Source organism: Megascapheus bottae, chromosome 21 (assembly GCF_031878675.1).
Source record: "Megascapheus bottae isolate mThoBot1 chromosome 21, mThoBot2.hap1, whole genome shotgun sequence".
Taxonomy (NCBI): domain Eukaryota; kingdom Metazoa; phylum Chordata; class Mammalia; order Rodentia; family Geomyidae; genus Megascapheus; species Megascapheus bottae.
In genome coordinates, this window is record NC_143529.1 from 10,072,280 (window position 1) to 10,081,636 (window position 9,357).

Genomic DNA, 9,357 nt, shown 5'->3' on the forward strand with positions numbered 1-9,357 from the left:
AAAGTCCAAGGACAGAGCTCATGCCCTGAGCTCAAGCCCAGGACTGGCAAAAAAAAAAAGATTCTATGAGATCAAGCCAATAAAAGGATGATGTTGTACTTATTCGGAGCGTGTACCACCTAAGATGGACATGGGTGAAATGAAGCCCTGAGCTCTGGATGCTCCATTCTCCATCTTGGGCTTGCATTGCACTTGTGGGCCCCTGTGGGCTCTTGTACCTTTCTCCTCTGACTGTGACACCATCATAGAGACCAGCTAGTGTTTCCTTTACTTGATATGTCTCTTCTACTCTCAACAAACCTCAAACTTCATGTATTACCTGAGCAGACGCACAAAGATGGCTGCTCCTTTCGAGATTGGTGCTCAACCAGTCCTTCTGATTGGGACTCTCACTCACTTAATTAATAGCATCTTCTTCCTCTTCAGGAAAAATCCTAATAATAAATCAGCATTTCTCAAAAGGAATCAGACTACTTTTCTCATGCAACCCATAGGTCTTTTTCCTTTTTTCCCTTGCAGTGATGATGAACAGAACTTCAGTCAGCATTGAGAAAACCTTCATACTCAAAAGAAAAATATTATTTTATACCTATGTGATAAACCAAAAGGACAATTTTACATGACCAGAAAATAAACTATTGTTCACATTTTTTTCCGTATACCCTGGACAAGACACAGGTTTTTGGTCATCATTGTTGAAGCACAGAACTGACCTTTGAAAGAGCCACTGGAGTGAACAATCACAGGCTCTAGGTTGCATGATTCTACATCATGGGCCAGCATTAAAGTATTAGTGTTCAGGAACTCAGAGGCCGAAAGATATATATTGTTTTAATATAAAAGTTCCAGAAAAGCCATAGCATTGTGAGTAATATCAGCATTGCTACCTTTTACTTGGAGAGAGAGTCATAAACTTATCCAGACCTGCACAATGGACAATAAAGAGTATGAAGTGATGGGTCTTAGACTTGAGCAGGAAAATAGCCTGGACACTATGAATATATTTCCTGGGCACTGACTCAACTGTAAGGGAATATATAAGAACTTCTTATTTAACCACCATTCAAAATCCTAATCATTGCATTACTGTACTCCACCCACCATGAGCTCATGAATGGTGTAGTCCAGTTTTCTATCTAAATATTTGCCCGTGCCCTATATCATCTTGGCTCACGGTGATGTGATTCTCAGGCTTCTCCTCAATACCCCTGATGCTTGCAATGGAGCCCCCACTGTGCTGGGGCCTCAGCTGCCCCATTCCCTTCTCTGTCTCCAATCCACAGATGGAACTACTCTCCTCATAGGACTTGTCTTCATCTCTGTATATGGACTTAATTTGGGTTGTGGAGATTTAAAAATCATTTAATTGGCCATGTGCTAGTGGCTTATGCCTGTAATCCTAGATATGGAGGAGGCTGTGATATGAAGGTCAATGTTCAGAGCCAGCCCAGAAAGAAAAGGCCATGAGACGCTTACCTCCAATTAAGCTACCAAAAAGCTGGAGATGGGGGTGTGGCTCAAGTGGTACATCACTAACCTTGAACATAAAAGCTAAATGACAGTGTCCCGGCACTGGGTTCAAGTCCCAGGATTAGTAAAACATAATTACTTCATTATTCATTCAGTAGAAATATGTGTTTTTTCCATTGTTACTGCATAAAATAAAATTTAGTCCTCACAGGGCCTATATAGATAGATAGTCCTTGGCCCTAATTATTTTGGAGCACCAATTATTGGAGAGACAAGCCAATGAAAAGATAGGTGTCAGATAGAAATGGAACTGGGAATCTCTGAGAAAAACTGAGGAGTTTTCTTAGAAATCTCTTTAAGCACATATGTTTTATGAAGAATGAGACTAAGGAAGGGACAGGAAGTAGGGAAGAGGCAATTAAGTCTTTGAGCCTAGGTGAACTGGGCATAAAGCATGTGACACATTAGGGATACTGTAAGTAAGTTCTTGTGACTGGGGGTCCAGGAAGGAGTACCATATAGGATGAAGCTGAAAGGTAGGAGGTACAATATGAAAAAGGATTCAATATGATGTGGTGGGAAATTTGGTCATTAGGTCCCAGACAATGGGTGAGCACTGATAGTTTTAGGACACATGATCTTGTTTTATTTTATAAGCCTGGAAATGGTATAGATTATGACAAGGGGAAGGACTGAGGGAAAGAGAAAAATAGGATAGCACACAATTCAGCATGTACCGAGACCAAAGTGGCAGCCATAGGTGAAAGTCCAGGTTGGTGACCACAATATTCACATGGCTACAGTAGCCGCCTGGGATGGTAGCTAATCTGTCAGAAATGTTTTGGCTGGAAAACTATGTTTTCCTCTCCAATCAGTATTCTGTTAATAGAAGTCTTCCGGCATTGGTGCAACTCACACATTTTCAGGGCTAGTATTTCTGGTATGACTTGAGACAACATGTAAACAGTCAGAGGCAGCATCTGTCCCTCTGTCCCAGTTTCTTCACTTCCCAAATGTCCACTTTTCCCAAGCAAAGACATGGATCGCAAAGCAGCATACTTGTGAGGAGAGCACACTTAAAGCAGGAAGAAGTCCATAAACTTGACCCCTGGAATCAAGTCATGTTTTCCAAAGCTTTGTTGGTGTTTTGTTGATATTTTGCTCCCCCTAGAAATTGAAAAATTAAGATCAAGAGATGTGTGTGTGTGTGTGTGTGTGCATGGTTTGAGGAGGGTCTTCAACTATAAGTTCAGCAAGAGATACTATGAACAAAGGCCGAGTCACCTTCTTCTAGAGATCTTCATTAAAAGGGCAAAGTGACAGAATAACCGCAGCCACTATTTAAGAGTTGTCATTTGCCATGTGTCAGGACATAGCAAATGGTTTATATACTTTTCCCCAGCTAATCTCAGACTTGAGGTTGATATCATCATATCATTTGAGTGAGAGAAATTGAAGCTTGGGATATTTTCATCACCAAAGACAACCTAGTGTTAAACAGGGATTGCACTGAACAGGTCAACCGGAGTCTATGTATAGATAGCTACCTTGCTATCCCTGGGGATTATGCTGGTCCCAAAAAACTAAAGTTGAGCTGAGACTAACCATGCCAGAATCCTGCCTATCAATTATAGTCCTTTTGACATCTTGTGCTCATAAATAGCTGAGTAAATGAAGCTCCATGTGTAGTTTAAGGGCAAAATGTTTTTCATTTTTCTTTTACTTGAATCATCTGAATGACTACCCAAGTGCATCCTGACTACTTGTTCCTTTTCATTTCCTGTGAACAAATACATAGGAACCAATATGTGCTAAGTGCTATCATGCCAAAGGCATAAAATCTTGAATAATTGTCTCTGTATTCTGGGAGCTGCTGTCCACTATGGAAAATTATTCTATTTGCCTTTCTTCCATAGTCACAAATAACAATAATTCATTCCCGAGTTTCTCTATAACACTTACATGTTTAAACTAGTATATCTGGATGTTGACATCTCTAGCCTATAATCCTAATTATTCAGAAACAGATCTGAAGATTGCAGTTTGAAACCAGACCAGGCAAAAAAAGTCTTGAGACTGTTATTTCCAATGAACCAGCAAAAAGTTCAGAAGTAGAGATATGGCCATCCATGAGTGGAAAGGCCAAGCAAAGGCATGAAGCCCTGAGTTCAAGCTGCAAACAACAAACATATTGGTTATAATAAAAGCAGGGATCCTGGGGGCTGGGAGGTTGGCCTAGTGGTAGAGCACTTGCCTAGCAAGCTGAAGACCTGAGTTCAGTTCCTTGGTACCACATACATAGAAAAAGCAGGAAAAGGATGTGACTCAAGTGATAGAGCTCTAGCCTTGAAAAAGCCCAAGGACAGTGCTCATTCCCTAAGTTCAAGCCCCAGGACTGGCAAAAAAAGGGATACTGGAATTATAAGAGCTCTATTCAAAAGAACATATTTTAAAGGGGAGAGATTTTATTTCCTTTATTTTGGAGAGCTAGGTATTAGAATGGAGTGTTTAGTGGTATTGATGACAGCAAAGACAGGGCACAATAGTTCTGAAGGAATCAAAGGTGAAAAAGGTGAGGCTTCTGTTCTCGGATAGCTGTACAACTTGTCAACATTGCCAGAGGATTCTAGATTTTAACTAGATCGGGGACTCATTTCTGGCATGTATGCCTTGCCTGAACCAACCACGGAATGATTAATTGTTCCCCCCACCTCCCCCAAAAAACCAGTTGAATGCTTTTCAAAATAATCTCTATAATTATTTCATTACAGGTCTTCTGTAGTTAGGTATTTGATTCAGTGACTTGGTAAATTCTTCTCCAGCTCCTGGATGCCATAATTTTGTTTCTTCTGTTTTCAGACGAAATGCAACTTTAGCAAACCTCTTTGCCTTCCTTATACTTTCCTCCACTACCATCCTCCTCAGTGTTCGAGTGTGCCAGTTTCCATGGAAACTGGGTTGTCCTTGCCATGGACCGAACTTAATCACAGCCAAAAGGGTAAAATAAAGTAAATTTTTTTATCTTGGGTTGAAATTTGTATCATGATTCACAGAAAGGAAGAGGGCAAGTAGAAGAAAAGTAGGCAGATAAGATGCATGGGGGAGGAGAAGGGCAGAAGGAAAAAGGACAGGAGGAGGCAGAATTGGAAATGGTACCATTGGAGCGGAGGCTTTCAGGTAGAGTACACTGAACTGCTTAGGATGTGTGAATCTGGGTCTAGTCCAGGTCTCACAGAAGCTCTATAAAACCTGAGCCACGCTGGCCTAACAGCTGCTATCCTGGTGGGATTTGAGACTGTCTGCCTAGGTCTCACGCCTACCAAGGATTGCTTAGCCTGAAATTTTACTATTAGAGGCAAAAATCCCTTAAGAACAGTATTCAGCGATTGCATCAACCCCACTAAACAAACTAAGATTAAGTCACAACCAACTATTATTTTAGATATTTTACTCAGGTCCATTTCAAGCACTGGCAGTTTGTGGAGGCTTTCCGTCACTTAGAAAATATATAATACACACACATATTTCTGGGGAATTTTTTCCTCTTCTGCTGAGCTGTCAGCTAGTCCTGCTTCAGAGCCACTGCCCTGCATGTACAACCAAGAGCTGGAACCAGGTCCATAGGCTCTAAACTGTGTATGGTTTTCAACTGAACTTATAAAATCTTGAAAGAAGCCCATGCAAATGAAAGATACTCATTCAGCTTCATGGAAATTTGCTTCTGCATCTATTATCTAATTTAATCTTTGAACTAATACTGTGAAGTACACAATTATCTCTTTTAACAGCTAAGCAGGCTAAGGTTCTATGAAAGTCATCAACATTTATAAAAATCATTTTTTAAAAAAATTGCTAAGCCAGCAGGCCCTTAAAAAATAACAGCTGAGCAGGGGATCCTTGGTGTTGACAATTAGGGATAGATAATAAGAGATGTATTTATAGCTGTTGGGATTTTTGTAGTTGGTGGTGGAGGTTCTTTCTTCTTTTTAATATATTCCCTTTTTCTTTTTGGTATCAATTGTAACATGCAGAACCAATTAACCTTTTCCAAAGTGTGACTTTTACTTCCCCTCTAAGCCAGACATTGGAATTCGATTTCAGCTATGGTTGGAGGGTGGTGATGGTATCACATCCCACTTGCAAATAATTGATCAGTTTCCTTCCTGACACCATCATCTGGCTGACTGGTTAATATCTGCAGTCAGTGTGCATGTGTGTTTTAGGAATAGAAATTGGAAACAGCCCACAAAGCTGCGATGGGGTACTTTCTGGAGTCTTGTTCTTACACTGAACTACATGGATACTTTCAGAATGTCAGTGCAACCAGCCTTTTATTTTCTTATTACTTTTTTCTTGTTACTTTTATTATTTATGTTACTTTTATTATTATGTTACTTTTATTATATTATGTCCAATATTTTATTTAAATTTAGGTGTGAGCCCAGGCAGACCTGTATATATACACACACATGGTAGGCCTAAGTGCAGTTGCTCAGGTGTTGCCTTCAAAATGATAGAAATTCAAAGAAGCAAAATTTGGTGGTACATGGTGACTCACCTGTATAGTGCCAACTACTTGGAAGGCTCAGGATTGGGAAGATTGTGGTTCAAAGTTAACTAATAAAAGCTGGATGTGGTGGTGTGGGCCTTCCATATACAAGAGGTGTAAAAAGTAATAACAACATCTAGGCGGGTCTTGACATTAATATAAGAACCTTTTTTAAAAAATAACTAATGGGAAAGGGCTAGAAGCATGGAGGCTCTGAGTTATGGTCATCATAGCTCAAGGCTCTAAGTTCAAATCCCAATACTGCCATCAAGAAAAAGATGAAACAAAGAAAGAAAAATTGCATATTCTTCCACGTTTCTCTCCTTAGGAAAGTATAGTGAGTGCAATAACAAACATCAAAAAACAAAAACAAAAGCAGTAGCAACAACAACAACAAAAAACAATCATCCCATTAAAAGATAGGCCAAAGACTTAAAGAGAGACTTTTCTGAAGAAGAAATAAGAATGGTCTATAGACACATGAAGAAATACTCAACATCTCTGGCCGTAAAAGAAATGCAAATCAAAACAACTTTGAGATTCCACCTCACTCCAGTTAGAATGGCAAGGATCAAGAAATCTAATAACAGCAGATGCTGGAGGAAGGATCATTACTACACTGTTTGGTGGGAGTGCAAACTCATTCAACCACTATGGAAAGCAGTATGGCAGTTCCTCAAAAGACTAAACATAGAGCTCCCCTATGACCCAGCAATTCCACTTGGCATTTACCCAACCATCCAGAAACAAGGGCATACTAAATCCACTAGCACAACGATGTTCATTGCAGCACTAGTTACCATAACAAAGATATGGAACCAACCCAGATGCTCCTCAGCAGATGATTAGATCAAGAAGATGTGGTACTTATACACAATGGAATTCTATGCTGCCATCAGAAAGAATGACATCACCCCATTTGTAAAAAAATGCAAAGACTTGGAAAAAATCATATTAAGTGAAGTAAGCCAGACCCAAAGGAACATAGGCTCAATGGTTTCCCTCATTTATAATAATTAGTACAAACCTAGGACTCTCCTAGCAGCAGATTACTGTAGCTCTAAACCTTGATACATAAGGTCATATAGGATGAGACTAAATGAAAGGATCTCCAGGATGTGGAAACAAGAGCTTTATATTATTTGATTGTTGTTCTTAATGTACTATGTCATTTCTCTTCTCTTTTGTTGCCCTTTGGTTAACCTCTTATTGTTACAGTATCTGACTTTGTTACCTGGTATATTGTATATACCTGTATTTGTTTTTTGAAATAGGAAAGGGAATGGGGGAAAACAAGATGATTGGGAGGGGATGGGGGATGAGAAATGGGGACAAAACATGAGAAGGGTTGTCAATGTATAAGGAGTGATGTATCCTCTGTCTGGTGAATGTAACTATGACCCCTCTATACATTACAATTTAAAAAAATGTGCTAGCTTTGTGTGGCTCCTCTGAACATCAGTTTCTAAATAGCTATGATTATGGAGGTAAGCCACTGTACTTGACTTCTGTCATGAATTTTTGAGAATACATTGAAATCGTAGGAATAGAATGTTTTCCATGGAAGGATCCATCTAAATTATGCTAAGCATGTTTGACAAATGGTATGGCCAATTATTGTGGTCTCACTGCAATATGGGTTGTGCATAGGTGGAATTTGACTGGGCATTTACACTGGTATGGATCACCAGATTGAAAATTTCTTAATGAATCTGGAAAGCAATCAGATCTGAACTAAGCTTTAAACCAAAGGGGGGGGTGTGGAAATACCACTGCATTTATAGACCACACCAATGCAATCATTTCCATAGGAGGAAACAAGAGATCTAGATTTGGACCTGGCTGGGAGGATGGAGAGTGGAGTCATGCAAGAGACATGACTGGAATGTTGGACACTGTGTCCCTCTACCCCCAGGTGACAATACTTGTATTACACCCCTGTCCACTTAGTCCACTGTCTTTAACCTCAAGTCAAGTGATACACATGGAATCAGATAGTGTCTCCAGGAAAACTTGTTTCTTCCAAAAACATTGACACAGTGAGAGCCAGAGGCCATTGGTTGCCCTGGGATAGCCACCTGTGGTCCTGACTGTCACTTGTTTTCCTACATTGGCGAGCGGGAGCGAGCAGGAATACCAGAGTGCAATGAGAATGGGAAAACAAAGACTGTAAGAAATGTTTTCTGGGAAGCAGATTGTAGATCATGGGTCTGCCAGGAATGGTGGCTGTCACAGAACACACAAAAAAAAATCTCTATTTTGTAAGCATGGCTGTTTCACAGCTCTCTGTATTCCTTTGCTGTTTTCCTTCCTCTCTTCTTTTTGTGTTTTCTATGGTGGTGTTTTTTAAAATGAAACTCTTTCTGAGAATCACTGCCTGTCTTGGCTATGTAGAAAGGAAACGTCGTGAAAAAGCATTTTTCCCTCTCCCTATTTGGATATGAACCTTTTTTTTTTACTTTTTTTATTGAAAAGGTGATGAGCAGTTACATAAATAAGGCAATGTTACAGTTACATAACTAAGGTAATTAGTGCATTTGTTTTTAAACACTGTTACCCCATTCCTCATTTTCCCATTTCCCACTTACCCCTCTCCACTCCCTTCCCACCCAAGCTGTTCATATCCAACGTCGTGTCAAGTGAGTGTCAATGTTGCACTAGTTTGTCCTTTGTCCTGTTGTTTCTGTGGTTCCCTATCCTTTCCACATAGCAAATAATCTTGTATGTAAGACACAGAAAACAGGTCCAGAAAACCAACCAAATACAGAACATGATAAGAACCTCTTATTTCCATGTCTTGGGGTTCCTGTTGACATATTATCCATGGTCCTGTGAACTAAGCAATTGGTTTATTCAGATTCCCTGTTAAGAATATCATAAACAGGTAGGAGTGTAGCCTGGTGGTAGAGTGCTCATCTAGCATGCACAAAGCCTTGGGTTAGACTCCTCTCTACCACATACACAGAAAAAGCCAGAAGTGGTGCTGTGGCTCAAGTGGCAAAGCATTAGCCTTGAGCAAAAAAAGTGTCCAAGGACAGTGCCCAAGCCCTGCGTTCAGGCCCCAGGACTGGCAAAAAAAAAAAAACAACAAAAAAGAATATTAGAGACACATTCTAGTTCTTACAAATGAGGTAACCATCCAACCTACTTTTCTTTGGGTATGGCTTACTTCACTTAATATAATTGTCCAAGTCTTTCCATTTCTTATGCTTGAGCTAATGTCATTGTTTCTAATGGAAGCATAGAACTCTATTGTGTATATAAACCACATCTTCTTGATCCATTCATCTATTGAAGGGCATCTGGGCTGGTTCCATATCTTAGCTATGGTAAATAAT